General features: G+C 41.5%; 1 protein-coding gene across 50 annotated transcripts in view; it reads left to right on the top strand.

Moving 5' to 3' along the window:
* Window positions 1-17,471, top strand: part of EPB41L3 (erythrocyte membrane protein band 4.1 like 3) — a 198,643-nt gene that overhangs the window by 127,233 nt on the left and 53,939 nt on the right. The window lies entirely within an intron of this gene.

Below are 17,471 nucleotides of genomic sequence, written 5' to 3'. Positions count from 1 at the left end.
TTCTGTCCACCTTATAGTCCATTCATCCATCCCATATTTCTTTAACTTGCTGGCAAGAACACAGTGGGAGACCATGTCAAAAGCTTTGCTAAAGTCAAGGAACAACACGTCCACCGCTTTCGCCTCATCCACAGAGCCAGTTATCTCGTCATAGAAGGCAATGAGATTAGTCAGGCATGACTTGCCCTTGGTGAATCCATGCTGACTGTTCCTGATCACTTTCCTCTCCTCTAAGTGCTTCAGAATTGATTCCTTGAGGACCTGCTCCATGATTTTTCCAGGGACTGAGGTGAGGCTGATTGGCCTGTAGTTCCCAGGATCCTCCTCCTTCCCTTTTTTAAAGATGGGCACTACATTAACCTTTTTCCAGTTGTCCGGGACTTCCCCCGATCGCCATGAGTTTTCAAAGATAATGGCCAATGGCTCTGCAATCACATCTGCCAACTCCTTTCGCACTCTCGGATGCAGCGCATCCGGCCCCATGGACTTGTGCTCGTCCAGCTTTTCTAAATAGTCCCGAACCACTTCTTTCTCCACAGAGGGCTGGTCACCTCCTCCCCATGCTGTACTGTCCAGTGCAGTAGTCTGGGAGCTGACCTTGTTCGTGAAGACAGAGGCAGAAAAAGCATTGCGTACATTAGCTTTTTCCACATCTCTGTCACTAGGTTGCCTCCCTCATTCAGTAAGGGGCCCACACTTTCCTTGCCTTTCTTCTTGTTGCTAACATACCTGAAGAAACCCTTCTTGTTACTCTTAACATCTCTTGCTAGCTGCAACTCCAGGTGTGATTTGGCCTTCCTGATTTCACTCCTGCCCGAGAAATATTTTTATCCTCTTCCCTGGTCATTTGTCCAATCTTCCACTTCTTGTAAACTTCTTTTTTGTGTTTAAGATCAGCAAGGATTTCACTGTTAAGCCAAGCTGGTCGCCTGCCATATTTACTATTCTTTCTACACATCAGGATGGTTTGTCCCTGTAACCTCAATAAGGATTCTTTAAAATGCAGCCAGCTCTCCTGGACTCCTTTCCCCCTCATGTTATTCTCCCAGGGGATCCTGCCCATCGGTTCCCTGAGGGAGTCAAAGTCTGCTTTTCTGAAGTCCAGGGTCCGTATTCTGCCGCTCTCCTTTCTTCCCTGTGTCAGGATCCTGACCTCGACCATCTAATGGTCACTGCCTCCCAGGTTCCCATCCACTTTAGCTTCCCTTACTAATTCTTCCCGGTTTGTGAGCAGCAGGTGAAGAAGAGCTCTGCCCCTAGTTGGTTCCTCCAGCACTTGCACCAAGAAATTGTCCCCTACACTTTCCAGAAACTTCCTGGATTGTCTGTGCACTGCTGTATTGCTCTCCCAGCAGATATCGGGGTGATTGAAGTCTCCCATGAGAACCAGGGCCTGCGATCTAGTAACTTCCGTGAGTTGCCGGAAGAAAGCCTCGTCCGCCTCTTCCCCCTGGTCCGGTGGTCTCTAGCAGACTCGCACCACGACATCACCCTTGTTGCTCACACTTCTAAACTTAATCCAGAGACACTCAGGTTTTTCTGCAGTTTCATACTTGAGCTCTGAGCAGTCATACTGCTCCCTTACATACAGTGCAACTCCCCCACCTTTTCTGCCGTGCCTGTCCTTCCTGAACAGTTTATATCCATCCATGACAGTACTCCAGTCATGTGAGTTATCCCACCAAGTCTCCGTTATTCCAGTCACATCATAATTCCTTGACTGTGCCAGGACTTCCAGTTCTCCCTGCTTGTTTCCCAGGCTTCTTGCATTTGTGTATAGGCACTTGAGATAACTCGCTGATCGTCCCTCTTTCTCAGTATGAGGCAGGAGCCCTGCCCTCTTGCGCCCTCCTGCTTGTGCTTCCTCCCAGTATCCCACTTCCCCACTTACCTCAGGGCTTTGGTCTCCTTCCCCCGGTGAACCTAGTTTAAAGCCCTCCTCACTAGGTTAGCCAGCCTGCTTGCGAAGATGCTCTTCCCTCTCTTCATTAGGTGGAGCCCGTTTCTGGCTAGCACTCCTCCTTCTTGGAACACCATCCCATGGTCAAAGAATCCAAAGCCTTCTCTCCAACACCACCTGCGTAGCCATTCGTTGACTTCCACGATTCGACAGTCTCTACCCAGGCCTTTTCCTTCCACGGGGAGGATGGACGAGAAGACCACTTGCGCCTCAGACTTCTTTAACCTTCTTCCCAGAGCCACGTAGTCTGCAGTGATCCGCTCAAGGTCATTCTTGGCAGTATCATTGGTGCCCACATGGAGAAGCAGGAAGGGATAGCAGTCCGAGGGCTTGATGAGTCTCAGCAGTCTCTCCGTCAGATCGTGAATCCTAGCTCCTGGCAAGCAGCAGACTTCTCGGTTTTCCCGGTCGGGGCGGCAGATAGATGACTCAGTCCCCCTGAGGAGAGAGTCCCCGACCACCACCACCCGCCTCCTTCTCTTGGGAGCAGTGGTCGTGGAACCCCCAACCCTAGGACAGTGCATAGTTTTGGCTTTTAGACTTGTTTAATAATGTTGAACTTCCTACACGTGCTGAGGGAGCATACTGAAGGGGAAATTTCAAACATAGTCTGTTACCCACAGCATAATACACTAAACTTATCGCTGGATACAAGAGGGAGTTTTTACTCATGCTGCTTCTGTTGACTGAGTCCTCACTTACAATTCAAGCAGCTTAACAAAAGGAGTTTTGGTTTTGGGGTTTTTTTTTTTTTTTGGTTTTGGGGTTTTTTACTGAAATATCCTTGGTAAGGAGTGAAAATGTAACTGGATTGAAAAACATCATGATACAGAATGTTTTCTTTCCCCACATTCCCTAATTAGGGCAGACTCAGATTATCCAAGGAATTCATCTAAGGCTATGTTATCTGACACATGTCGGTAGGAGCCTTCCAAGCTTGAGTGTGCTCTTTAATGAATATAGTTACGCATGCAACTTTGCTGGCTTTCTATATAAAGTTACTGTTTCTGAATACAAATACTTAATTTCAAAAGCAGAGTATTCCAGAAATCATTAGCCAGGCTGTGGTATTTTCCAGCTTTTTCCTCTGTTTCCTTCCAGTCAACGAACGAGTTGGAAATGGGCTAATGGGGGGAGCCTTGCTACCATCTGAATAATGTTTTTGTTTGTGACACGCCATGGAAATTCAAATCTTATTGTACAGCTTGTAGATAGCCCCAAGTAAGACTTGGAGAGGATAAACTGCTCCACCATCACTTTGTATCTCCTGTGCAAGGGCAGCCACAGATGCAGTCATGCTTTGACCTGGGCATGAGAACTGCTCTTTGCTAACAAGGAAAACTAATCTCCTGGAGAGCTAAGGGAGTAGGGGTAAGGCAGGGTTATGCCTTCCTTCCCATTCACTCAGCGCAAGCCTGCAGAGCTTGCTTGATGTACAGGGGAGTGTGTGCTGCACCTTGACAGAATGTTGCTGTAAGGGCACCCCCTCTGTGCATTAGGGAGCACTGCAGGAAGCAGTGTGACTTCTGAAGCCCAAATGCCTCTGTTACTTCTCCTGATTGTGGCTAAAAGCCACTGCAGTGCTTTACGGGTCCCTAAAATTGTTCCTTAAAAAGAAATTATCCATGGGTCTTTGCCCAGGTTAACCCTTAGACGTATATTTGTCATGTGTGAATTGCCCTGTAGACTAATACTGTATGTTTCTCCACGAACTTTGCTCTAGACCACCCGTCAGCTACTTAACATGGAAAGCAGTATGGTGTAATGAATAGGGGACTGGACTGGGGGTTCAAAGACTGGGGTTCCTGCCTCAGTTGCTCACTGCCGGTATGACCTTGGACAAGTCACTTTTCTCTGTGCCTGATTCCTTTCCCACTCCAAATGTGTCTTGTCTACAGAGATGATAAATTCTTTGAGGGCAGGGACTGTCTGTCTCTTACTACGTGTTAGTACAGAACCTAACACAATGGGGACCCAATCTTGGTTGAGAACTTTATGCACTACTGTAATATAAATAATCAAACCTATCCCCAGTAGCTGAAGTGTCCTGTTTAACCTTTCCTCTCCCCGGCCAAGGAACCTAACTTGTAACTAAATCCCAGAAGCTAAAGCCTTTTGCTACTTCTGAACCATCTCTTCATTTCCATACCGATCCCAATTCTAGGTACTCCATCCCAGACCTTTGACAAGAGCCATTATCCAACCCTCCCAGATGTCTGATTTTCCTGCCACCTGCCCAAATCACCCTGCCAGTGAGCCTCCCTGGTGTCTCCTGGCACATGTCCTACCCGTCTTCTCAGTTGCTGAATTGTCCTTTTACTCATTCCCCTTCACCCCTGAACAACCTACATTAACCTCCATCTCAGGAATCAATTGCTCCTATTTTCATTCATATGGAAATAACTGTTCTAAGTGATAACAGTCCATAACAAAAAATAAAAACCCACACCCATTTGTATCTAAAAACATTAGCTGCCATATATATAAAATCCTAATGTGTCAGCTGGGTAACTCTCCAGTCAAACCCAGTGCAATGTTCTCTGGGTTTTCAAACAAAGGCTGTATCTCTGAGCTTAGGCTGTGATTACCAGCTCGCATAGACATACATACCTGCACTAGCTTGATGAGTGCTAATGTGAATGTAAATGGTAGTGGAGTTGCTTTTAACGCGGGCGGCGGCGGCTCAGCTTAGCTGTGCCGAGCACAGACCCGCCGGAACCCTGTGGGTATGTACTCAGCGCTGGTAAGCCATGCCACCACTGCTTCTGCCGTTGCTGCTATTTATATTCACATTGGCGCTCATCAAGCGAGAGCGAGTATGTATAAGCAAGCTGGGAATTGCACCCCATGCTCATAGTGTAGACACAGCCCAAAAAACAACAGCGAATATTAAAATAAATAAATATATATATATATAGTCCAAGCTATTTTTCTTGACGGCTACAGGCAGTGAATGGTGTGATTATTTACAGAGGAATCTCAAATCTAAAAACCTGAATGCCACCACCACCTGTCCCATTGCAGAAAATGGCTGGCTGTGCTTTGGTTGCATTGTGATTTTTTTTTTTTCTTTCCTGCATGACAATGTAGGTCAGGGATAGCGCCATGGTTATTAAATTCAAATGGCAAGATTAGACATTAAATCATTTTGTATTGACAGGAGGTTTCTTCTTGTTGAAAATAAACAAAAATGTTAACAATACAACAGACATGCTATAAACTAGCCCAATATGTAGTGCTTGATTACTCTTCTAATGCAGGAAACAATCAACTGTCTTTTAATGCATGTTTACAGCAGTGAATCCTCTGCATCGTCTTGCAACAGATCGACATAACAAATGAACGGTGGCATGCAGCACAGGAAAGAGGAGAGTTTGCTGTTGCCTTTTAAGAACATGTGGAATGAGGAAAATGACTACATTTATTATGCCAATAGGGAGGCTTCAGCTGCTGCATTTGAACCCGATAGAGCCATCTAATTACTGCAGAACTTTTATGGAAGTATCTAGTGCTGTTTTTAAAAAAAGTATCACGCAATTTCAGAAAAATACCCTGGACCCCAAGACCATTGTACATAACTAGTTTCATGTTGATCAGGAAGCCTCCAGATGCACAGTCTGATTTATCTCCTTTATGCTGTCATTTATTTTATTATATACAAGAGCATAACAAACAGACTGGATATTTAATTCATGCTTCAGAAATATTTTCCTGATACATTTGTTATTTGGAATGCCCAAGTACTTGATAATTATCACATTAGACAGTAGAAATGATGGGCTACTATACATTTAAGCAGCTGGCATGCATGTGTATCTGTGGCTTGTTTCTGCTCCCATGTGCAGAGACACATACTCTTCAAATATTTGTTTATTATTATTTACATAGTTCCTTTTGCTGCTTTGGATTTCAGTACACAAGTTATTCTGAGATGTGCATTTTATACAAAAACATGCAAATTCTGTGAGCCAAACCAATGTAGTCAGAGCTCATATAATGCTAGGTCTAGTGTGATCTCTGCTGCTGATGTAGCAAGCAGGCAGAGATCCTAATTTGGTCCAATTCCAGAATTGGGACTAGGTCACCAATCTTCTTAGCAGGATTTAGCAATCCTTTTTTTTTTTTTTTTTTTTTTTTTTAAAGATTAGTGCTGGCTCTTTAGAATTGTGAGCTCCAACAGTATTAAAAAAGGTTGTCCCCAATAGAAAATATGTCGTGTTATGCAATGTCACTGACACTTGGCCTATTCATGTTACTATAGCGTAGCAAGTGCTATGTATTCATCTACATACTTCACTTCAGGATCTAGGTAAGATATTTTCAGGAATGGAAAGGTGGTTGAAGATGCTAGATACAATGAATGTGAAGAAGCTTGTATATTATAGTAGCAAAATACACAGAAGAACTAAATGAAGGCAAATGAACACCCTTAATTGTAGGTGTACATCAAGGTGGTACTTTCCAATCTGTAATAAGAGGTTTATTTTTTATGAGGCATTAATTTAAGTTTGACCCTATGTGTAGCACTGAAGTAATTGGAGATATAGTGGAGTTTTTAGTGTAGCAAATACATTTCTTTAACAAATAATTTCTGTAATGCAATTCTTTAGTGTTCAAGATATATATCTTTTAGTCACTTAGTAAGAAATATATATATTGTGAATAAACAAATGGAAGTACTGCTTGCATTATGTGTGTGCAAAAATGTGTGCAATTTTTATTAAACTAAATCTTTTTGGATCGACCAGTCCTCAGTGATTTCTCATGCCCAGTTAAATACTGTTCAGTCAATAGATTTCATTCTGATGTGCACTTTTCAACATCTGCCAGTGGATTTACCATCAAAATTCTTGAGTGCACAATTAGTGATAACTATAGTTAATATATTTACTTGAAAAATTAATGTTCATTTTTAACTACCATAAAAACTAATTTGTTTATTCTCTCTCTTTCTCTCTCATTTTATGAGGAATATTTTCAGATTAGGAGCCTGAAAGATTGGCAGAAAGTTCTTTTTACATGCTGTGTAACTGGTTGTAAACTGAGCTTCGAATTTTATGCTGGTCCAAGAGAAGCACATGTCTGCATAAACATTTATTTACAGTAGTCTGCATATCTGTTTGATTATGGAAGTGAAAGGACAACAGTTGCAGTAGAAAGAGACAGGTGGCTCATTCCTTATATACTTCAGTGTGATTACTCACGTGTAAAGGTATACATGACTGCCTCAGACTTTTCAAGATGGCAATCTGAATTTTGATTTAGTAGGCTTTACCAGTTTATGGCAGAACATTAGCATGATTTCTTGGATTTTAATTTTTTGGTGACTGAGTAGTGAGCTATTTATAAAATGTTTCACATAATCCATAGGATATTTCTATCAGAATGTTTTATTTTCCAGGTATGTCAAATTTGGGGTTTAGGTACCCCTCAGGGAACATTTTCACAAAGCACCTAAGAGACTTAAGAACCTAATTCAACAGTTCAGTCACATTGGTGCTTTTAAAAATTCTGTGCCTTAATCTGTAAACTATGTATTTGCAAGCTTAAGGATGAGGCAAGTGGCACGTTTGTTAAAAATGGCTTTTGCTCTCATTTGATTTAAATAAATGTTAATATTTGAAAATATGAGGGCGTTATTGGGAGTAAGAAAATAACTGTTTTCCTTTAACAATGTGCTGAATTGTGTAGGCATTCTATGTGTATATGTAATACACATGAGTGCAGAATCCAGTTCAGGGTCTCTGCCCTAATATTCAAAGCTCTCCATGGGATTCATTGGCCATAGCAATCTGAGAGATCACACCAAGCCTCCATGACCAGAATACCTCTCGACAGCTATGTTGACCAACAGGGGAAAGCTTATATATGTGGGAGACAGAACTTTCACAAAAGATGGATCTTGAGTAGTGGGGCCGTCTTTTCAAGCCTGAGGCTAAACCTACTTCAAAAAGGTCAAGATGCTCCATCAGTACTTCGGGACAGATTCTCTGCCCTATTCTGTTCCCTTTGCACTCTTTAGATGATACAAGTGGAATGGAAATAATCCACAGATCTCTTGATGGGGATTTCCCCAACATGGGGGGGGGAAGTAGGAAAACAGTAAGGACATGGGAGAAATATGTTTTATCTCACTTTCACGTACTTTTTCCCCCCATGCAACCCCTCTTTAGTTCATAATCAAATACAAATATTCTTCTTAACATAGTTACCCTTGAGGGTCCAAATTTAAGACCACAGGTTAGACACCTCAGATTAGAAAAGGGAGCTAATTCCCAAAGAGATATGAATGATTGCTGGCTTCACTGCATTTGAAACTAAATGCAAAATTCAGTTTTCATAGCGCGCGCTCTCTCTCTCGCGCTCTCTCTCTCTCTATATATATATAAACGCACACACACACACACAGCAAACAAAAACGTAAACTCATCAAGATAGTTCTTCTACAGTCTGGGAAAGAAGGGAGTATTGTTTCAATTTTTAAATATTTGGGAGGCACTCAGATAATACTACAGTGATTACCCTGATCCTGGAGACTTGTCTGTATGTGACTAGTTCCACTGACTTTGGTATAACTAATCATGAGAGTAAAGACTAGGTTTTTCAGGATTGGTCCCAGTTTTTGTAGAAGACCTCTGAAGTATGAGGAAAGAACGAGTGCAATTGTATTGACATTAGACTGTCATGGAAATCAACAGTTCAGAGAGTGACCTACTGTAGAGAATAAAATCTTTCTGCTAGGGGAAGGGGAGGGAATGCTCACTACACCAAATACAGAGTATTTCTGACAACCAGCTAAGGATTTATGCTTGTTTCTGCTACAAGGTTAATTGTGGAAGGTGAAGCATGGGGGAGATGGGGTGGATGGGTGGGTGTGTGTACCAGAGAGAGAAGGTGGGTGAGGTCATATCTTTTATTAGACCAACTTCTGTTGGTGAAAGAGACGAGCTTTCCAGCCACACAGAGCTCTTCTCCGGGTCTCAGCTCTGTGTAGCTTGTAAGCTTGTCTCTTTCACCAACGGAAGTTGGTCCAATAAAAGATATTCTCTCACCAAACTTGCCCATCTAATATTATGGGCCCAACAGGAGTACAGCAATATTGCAACACACACACACTCTTTTTCCATTTCTCTTTTTGATTAGCAAAAAGATCGTGAAGAGGCTACCGTGTGATTTTTTGCAATGCAAAAATGAAAGTGTATAAGAAAATCTGCAAAACTTATGGAGCCAAATGCTGTCCTCCTTACTCAGACAAAACTCCAGTTAAAACAGTGGGATTGATTAAAACTATAAATTAGTGTTAAGGTAAAAAATTAGCCTTTTCCGTAAGGCACATTGTGAGAGAAAAAATGGTCAATAGACCTGCACTGAAAAGAATGAGAGGAAATGGAAAAGGTCTGTACTGCCACATGCCAAAACATATTACGCTATGCAAGATTAGAGTAAGTACATGTTTATATTGTTAAGATCCACTGGAAAGTGCAAATGCTAATTAGGAATGAGAATCTGATAACCTCAGAATCATTCAAAATCCAATTATTTCTACCAACGTTGCATGATGTTAATCTGTGTCTTTGTTCCAGCGGTCATGCCCACTGTAATTTTCATAACAGTTGTGTGCTGAAATAAACAACCTAAAAGTCACTCGTGCTAATTCTGACTCTTAAGGGCTGCACTGGCAACTTTCCAGCTGTTTGTGTTTGTGGGTGAGTGTGTGTGTGTGAGTGAGAGAGAGAGACAGACACACACACACATTTTCAATTTAAAATTAATCCCCATAGCCACAGTATTTATTTGCACTGCTGTGCTCCTTGGTCGATGAACAGAAAGAGTGTGTTTGAACTCTGTTTTGTTCTGGCCCCATAGTTATCGTACAGGGAGAAGATGGGCACCAGTGATGAAAATAAATTCATTTATAGCTAGCCTTTTGTAATGTTTTTTCCATCTTTGCTTCTATCTTGCCTATAGAACTCATGCTGAATGTGATCACTTTTAATTGCCTTCAGAAGACAGACATTCCTTGCCTACTGCAGTGGGCTGTGGCTTTTTGTCTTCCTTGTTCAGCATTTTGTATACACATGAGACTGCAGCATTGCATGCAAAAATAGCTTCACTCTAAAACGTGGCATTTTGGCCGCTGTAATAGCTTTAATTTCTAAGAAGATGAGAATGTTATGTTGTACTCCTAACCTGCTCACCCTATCTCTGATAAATCTGCAAAGGGAAAGTAATCAAGCAGTGAATTAAAAATAGAGGAAGGGGGTAGCCTGCCACTCTACTACTCAAGCAGGTATATAGAAGTCAGGGTAATTCACTCTTAAGTGACTGTACGCACACACATGTAGATACAAATATGAATGGTGTGTGAATTTATAGGGATGAATTCTGAATGCAAATGGCCAGCATGAAATTCCCCTGACATAGGGGAACTTCCCCCTGGGATAAAGCTAGCAGAGATGGCATCTATGCAGACCCATGCTCTCCACACTAATAGTAGATTGCCAGGGGAGGGCAAGGACAAGGTGAGGCATGACAAAGCTAACTGTGCCAATGTTGGGGCACTTCCCACTGGCATAAAGTTTGTAGACGCAGGTCCAGTGCCTGCCACGCATCCCCACCCCATAGGGGATGTATCTGGGAAGGAAGGGAAAGGAGCATGATGGAGTACATTATGCTATGCTATGCCATGCCTGTCCCATGCGCCCTATGCCGGGGCAGAAGTTAAAGCGGCATCTTGGCTCTCAGAATTAGGAGCTCCCTGCCATCTCAGCCTGACCTTTTCAGTGCAACTGAGAGAAGGCACTCAATGTGCTTTCTGCCTGGCTACATTTTTGCCCTCTCACCAGTCCCATTATTATACCTTAAGTCCTCCTAAATTTTGAAGAGAGAAATTTTCTGTGATCCTCACAGCACCAGCATGACCAACAAGACGATGGCATCTCTTACTGCTGGAGGCAGTGGACCACCATTCTGTTTGTTGTCTATCCTCAGTAGACTTTCACTAAGATGCAGGATCTTGTCACAATTCAGTAACTTTTGGTTTGACAGCCCAGTTGCTGTAGCACAAGGGTTGAGTGAAAAACTGTAGTAGGAATCTGTGCTCAACATGTTTCACTCCCCCAGAGAGAGATTCAATACCATGGCGTAAGCCAGAATCTGGAAGAAGATTAGATAGTGGGACAAGGATAAAGAGAAACGTGTTGAAGGATCAGATTCCATGTATTTTAGAAGAGGGAATATGAATTGGTTTTACTCTAAGTGCCCTAACGATGCAGCAACTATTGCTAGAATTCTCAGCTAGAACAGAAAGTTTGGTTAGCTTCCTGGGGGCCTCTTGTACCTCTCATCTTCAGAATATCTCTCTTTTGCAAAGTCTTAACTTGGCCACCTGTGCATTGATAGGTTCAATACTCACTGTCCCCATGTCAATTTCCTGGAAAGAAACTAGCACAAGGTGGATGTTACCCTAAACAAATAACATTCAACCCTGATGTCATTGATTCATAGATTTATAATAAAAAACGCTTTTCTAGTGTAAGTTTGATGAGAATAATTCACAATACTTATTTTGGTGACTAGAATGGCATAATGTATAAGGAACAAAAGAATATACAAAAGCTTTTTCTACTGTGTCCCGTTATGTCCTTTCATCTTGTCAAATACAATTCAGTTCATGAGTTTAATGCATAAGTGAACAAAAACTTCCTCCTTATTTCCTTGCTCTAGGAAACATCAATAATTGTACCCTACTGTTAACAAGTGAGAATACTTGGCCTGATGTAAGCCTGTTGTCCATACAATGCTAGGCTGAAGTGTTTAATTTTCAGGCTTCTCATTCATGTCTGATGAGTAATGTGTTACTTCAGTCTCATATTTTATTGCTGAAATGTGAGGTGTGGAAGTGTGTGTCTATCTGTAATGGCTTGGATGAATACTGTGGTATGAGAGGCTGAAGAGAATTTCAAACCTCTGTAACTTCCTCCAAGTGGGCATGTATCTAGAGAATATAAATTTGTTTCACTAACAAGGATATTATGCCATTATTTTTCATACTGTTAGTCCCTTCACTCCAGCCTTTCTTTTCAGTATTGTGGGGCTGAAGAAATCGGTGGCTCGGAGACACATAGGGAGTGTGTTCATGGGCAGGGAAGGGGAGAAGGGTCAGGTGGGTTTTGACTGCTGGGGATGCTCTTAAACAATGGGAAAAAGAGGAGAAGCAGTCAGGAGAAGAAGAGGGAACTGGAGAGGGGTAAGGAGGGAAGCTAGAGTGACCGGGGAGAAGGGAGGTGAAGTGGTGGGTAGGGATTGCTGAAGCAGGATAGGAAAAAGGAACAGAGTGGGAGAGGTAGGCTGTCTATCATGGGAGGATCTGCAGAAGCCAGTTGGGGGAGCTTGAGGAGGGAGAGGTACAGATCCAAGAATAGAAAAGGGGGTAACAAAGAAAAGATACATCTTCTCCTCTCCCTTGCATATGGGAATCACTGACAAGTGTGGACCTGCCAAGTCTACTGCTTTTAGCCCTTTCTACTAACCCTCTCTTGACCAATTTACTGCTTTTTCTGGTTCCCAGGTCAGTGAGAATTGTGGGTTTCGTATGAATTCAGAGAGCAGAGTATGTGTATGTTTTGAAGTAGACCTGGAACTACAGTTCTGAAGAGTTACCTTTTTACTTCACAACTTCTCTCCTACTTTATATTATCCAAATCTAGATTTCTCATACACTCTATTGCTCACTCAGTCACTCTCAAACTAGTTCTAAGCAAATATTTTTCTGTGACTTCTAATGGCCACGTCTCATTTAATCCCTTTCATGTTTGAAATGTGTTTGAGAATTTGTTGAGGAGGGTGTTGTTATGTTTGAATTGTTTAGGGTGTTCTCTTGGATTAGAGAGCAAAAGTTCTAGAGGCTAGAACTTTTTGCAGACAGGGAAATTGGAATATATCTTTTTTGATCCATGATTTTCCAGTGTACGGACTTAAGATCTCATTCTGATTCTGCTAAGCACATCAGTACAGATTGTTGAGAATGACCTGATACTTTTGGCATTGAGAGAATTAAGTTATGAGTCTTACTAACAGACAGTTGTTCCCCCATTACTTTACTTCTTAAGGCTTGTCACCAGGGGACAGATGATAGGAATCATATTAGAAATATTATGGCATAAACGGAGAAGCTCTGCGATCTTGTTGCTGTACCCACTGTCCTTCCTCCTCTCTCTTCTCCTCCTGTTTGTTATCCTTCTTAAGGGGCAGGACCATGTCTTATCTCTGCTGTAATGTGCCTAGCACACCTTTGGGCACTGCAAAATAATATTAATTAATAGTGGCCTGGAAGTTTTGTTTGTTTTATTTATTTATTTGTTCATTGATACATGGCATATAACTAAAACACTGTGTCCTATCTATATATGCAATTATCTCCCCACATTAGTATAATTTTCAAATGGGAAGGCGCACACGTCTAATGGTGTTTGTGTGCTAGAACTGTTTGGGAATTTATCAGTGAAATGTTTTTTTCCAATAGAAAATGCCAATTTGTTGACACTGAAACTTTTGATGGAAATGTATCTGTTACAATGACGTTTTCATCAGGGAGGTTTCTCAGGCCCATGGTATGGGGGGACAAAGAGGAAGAGAGGAGGGGTGAAGGTATGTGTCCTGCCTGGTAGTTAGGGCAGTCACCTGCAGTGTGAGACCCAAGTTCATGTCCCAACTCTGAATCAGACAGGGATTTGAACCTGGGTCTCCCACATTCCAGTTGAGTGCATAACCCCTTGACTATTCTGGAGTGTCTCTCTCTCGTGTGTGGGGGTTTGGTTTGTTTTGCTTTGTTTTGTTTTGTTTTAAAGAAAAGTCTGAAAGGTCTTGTTTTCATTCCTGTGTGGAACAAAAACAGATTTCAAAAGCTCAACATTTTTTATTAAACGGAGTTCTTGTTTTATGGCCAGCCCTACTGTACACAGGAATTTGTGCAAATATATGAACAGTTATGCAAATCTGCACAAATTGTTTGACTGTGGCTTGTGGGTGGGAAGCATGTGTCTCCTTTTCTCTTTTCTTGCTGTTTGCAGCAGGAGGTCTCTGATATAGGTGGTAGCACCTCTTCCAGAACTCATTCATAGACTGTATAACAAGGGCCATATAAGTACTCAGACATACAGTGTGAGATAATTTACAGCGACTTGTTAAGATCTGATTGCGGCAATGGAAGGGTTTGACATATGAAGCTCATCTATCCTGATACCAACAGGCACTGATGTGATGGGAAGGTAGGAATGTCGTCCCAGCAAGGCGCCTCTCTTAACCACCTCCTCATCACAGCATCCTTTTTAGCAGCTGCCATAGTAACAAGAAGCTGATTTTGCCATATTCTGTTCCGATGGAGCTACAATGCTGTGGAGATTTCCTGAGTAGGTAATGGGTATCTGCACGGGGCGGGGAAAAGGGCTAGAGAAAGTAGAGGACATTTTATAACAGCTAAAACATGAACCATCCAGTTTTGCACACAGCTAGCCAAACTTTTTGCTCTTACCTTCATCACTGAGCACAGTGGGACCCTGATCGGGCCTTTTGGTTGACACTTCAATAAGAAAAGTGATCAGAGATCACGTTTGGTCTTTAACTGTACTTGGCTGCCTTATTTTTATGCTTATTGTACAGTGGAGCTACACATTAAAGGCAATTTCCATTCACACATGTCTTCTTTAAAACACCTTAACTTGCAGCTGCTCTTTTTGTCAAAGCTGCAACTGCATGGATCCTCCAGCTGAAACAGCTTCAGTTTTGACCTTGTGTGATAAATGAAGGGGGGAGCGGGTAGCTCCCTTTTATGGACATCCAGCCAGCCAGTAGCTATAAAATCCCTCTTAGTAGCTGTTCTCTAATTGCTCTACCTGTAAAAGGTTAAAAAGTCTCACTGTGATGCATAGGTAAAAAGAAGTGAGTGGGCGTCTGGCCAAAAGAGCCAATGGGAAGGCTAGAACTTTTTAAAATTGAACAAAGACTCCCCTTTTGTCTGTCTGTCTGTCTGTGGCTCTACCGGCTGGAGAGGGGCAGGGCAACAGCTGTGCTGTAAGAAGCTGGGGGCCAGGTATGAAAAATCCTCGGTATCATACCTAGAAACTATTTATTTGAAACCCCGGATATGTAAGTAGATCAGGGAATGTCTAGAATTAGGTTTATCTCTTTTTATTTCTTTATGGCTTCTGGATACCTCTGTGCTAACCCCAGGTGCTTTTGTTTTGCTTGTAACCTTTAAACTGGACCTCAAGAAAGCTGTTCTTGGTGCTTATCCCTTGTATTGCTCTTTTAAAATCTAGCAATAGCCTGAGTTCCCTAATATGTTTTCTTTCTTTTTTTATTAATAAAATTTACCTTTTTTAAGAACAGATTAGGATTTTTGTCTTAAGAGGTTTGTGCACGTTGTTTAATTAGCTGAGGACAACAGCTGATTTCCTTCTTTTTCTTTTCTCAGCTCTTCCCCAGAGGGGGGGTGAAAGGGTTTGGGGGTACCCCACAGGAAAGAATTCCCAAGTGCACCTACCTGGGCTCTCAAAGGGGTTCTGCACTTGAGTGGTGGCCGCATCTACCAATCCAAGGTCAGAGAAAAGCTGTAACCTTGGGAGTTTAATACTAGCCTGGAGTGGCCAGTATTAATTTTTAGAATCCTTGTGGGCCGCCACCTTCTGCACTCAAAGTGCCAGAGTGGGGAATCAGCCTTGAGACTTTGCATGACTTTTAAATGACAGGACACTGAGCTGTCATAATGTAAATACATGTAAATGTAACAGTTGTGTTGTATTATTTTTCTTAAGACAAAGATTTTTGTAGATTTAAATCCACCACTTACTCCCATTCAGAGATCTCGTCATTTAGATTGATATTAAAAAGTAAAACAACAGTGTGGGGAAAACCTGGTGTGGTCTACTGTTTTAAACCAAATAGTTGTCAGATTTCTGCTAGAAAGTCTTGATTTCCTTTCTTCTCAGTAGTAGGTTCTGTCTTTTGGATGTAATTAAAAAGCTATATAAAGTTTAAAAAGAAAACCAGCCAACTTCTATTATCTGTTGAATTCTGGGGTTTAGGAGAGTGCATCTGTTGGCTGGAGGATAAATATTTGTTTGAAAGTCTACAGCAATAGTGTCTATATAGCCAAACACTTCATTTAATCTAATGTTTAAAGCAAGTGACTAGTACAATGCCCTGGGGCTACATCCTCAGCTGGCATAGGAAGGCATAGTTCCATTATAGTAAATGGAGTTACGCCAATTTACACCAGCTATGGAGCTTGGCCCTGTGGTCTATGCCCTACTCTGTTGCAGATTTCCTGTGGAATCTTGGACAAGTCACTTTAGCAGTTGTGTGCCTCATTTCCCCATCAGGAATAATTTTTTCCTACCTTTTTAAAGTGCCCTGAGATCTTAAGAAGAAAATGTCAAGTAAGTGTAAAGTGTTACTTTGTTGTTGTTAATGTGCAACTACTCTTACCATTTCCAAAATGTTTTCTCAAACACTTTGCGGAGAATTGCACAATAGCATTCATTCACATTCATTTATTTGTTTGATTTACTTAAAACAAATCTAAAACAGTTTGAGACTTTAAATGGCCAGCTTTCGTGGAGTGACAGACTGTAATGGATTTACTCCGTGTTACTCAAAACACAATTTACTGTCATACAAAGTAGACTGAAATAATAATATCTACAGTGCTCTTTATTTTCATTAAAATAATGAACTAATGAAATGAAGTCAACAAGTACTAGCGTATTACTATTCGCTTATATACTTGTTGAATTTTACTGATAATGAAACTGTTCCGCTTATATTTATGTTAAACTAAAAAGTTGTGTGTGCATATATATGTGTGTATATATACACACAGAATCAAAGAAACAGAGGTATTCATGCTTAATATAAGAAGATTCTGCAAAGGGTCTAGCTTTGGGGGATATGTAACACAAGATGAAATGGTCAGCATGCTGCTTGAATTCTGTGTAGTATGAACTTTAGATATGACTAAATAACATAACAAGGCATAACTAACGAGTATTGCATTGCCACACAGGCAGATTATAAAAAGGGGTCTTTTGCCTTCTAAACCTTATGCTTAGAGTAGGAAATAATTTGAGTTCTTAACATCCAGCCCAAAATTTGCTGAGCATCTCCTGCTATGTGTGGAATATTTACCACTCCCATTAGTCTCAATGGGAAGTGCAGGTGCTCAACAGTTTACAGGAGACACTTCAGTGCCTCCGAGAATCTGGCTCTCACGCAGCGTAATACAGCTTAAATATTCATTGATAAATAAAATACTCATTGATAAACCTTAGATTTGATTGACTTAGGTTTCATGCTCCTAGCAGTGTTGCCTGTTGAACTGTAATATCACTCACTATTGTAACAGTTTTACTTCAGCTGTTTGTTTATTAATAGAAGCTGTTCGCCTCCAGGTCACCAGTTTTATCTGGCTCAGAATTACAGCTTTTGAAAGTTGCTATAAACTCATGGCTCT

This window comes from Chelonia mydas, chromosome 2 (assembly GCF_015237465.2).
Source record: "Chelonia mydas isolate rCheMyd1 chromosome 2, rCheMyd1.pri.v2, whole genome shotgun sequence".
Lineage (NCBI taxonomy): Eukaryota > Metazoa > Chordata > Testudines > Cheloniidae > Chelonia > Chelonia mydas.
The sequence above is the reverse complement of the archived record's forward strand: the minus strand, read 5'-3'. Positions and strand labels throughout refer to the sequence as shown.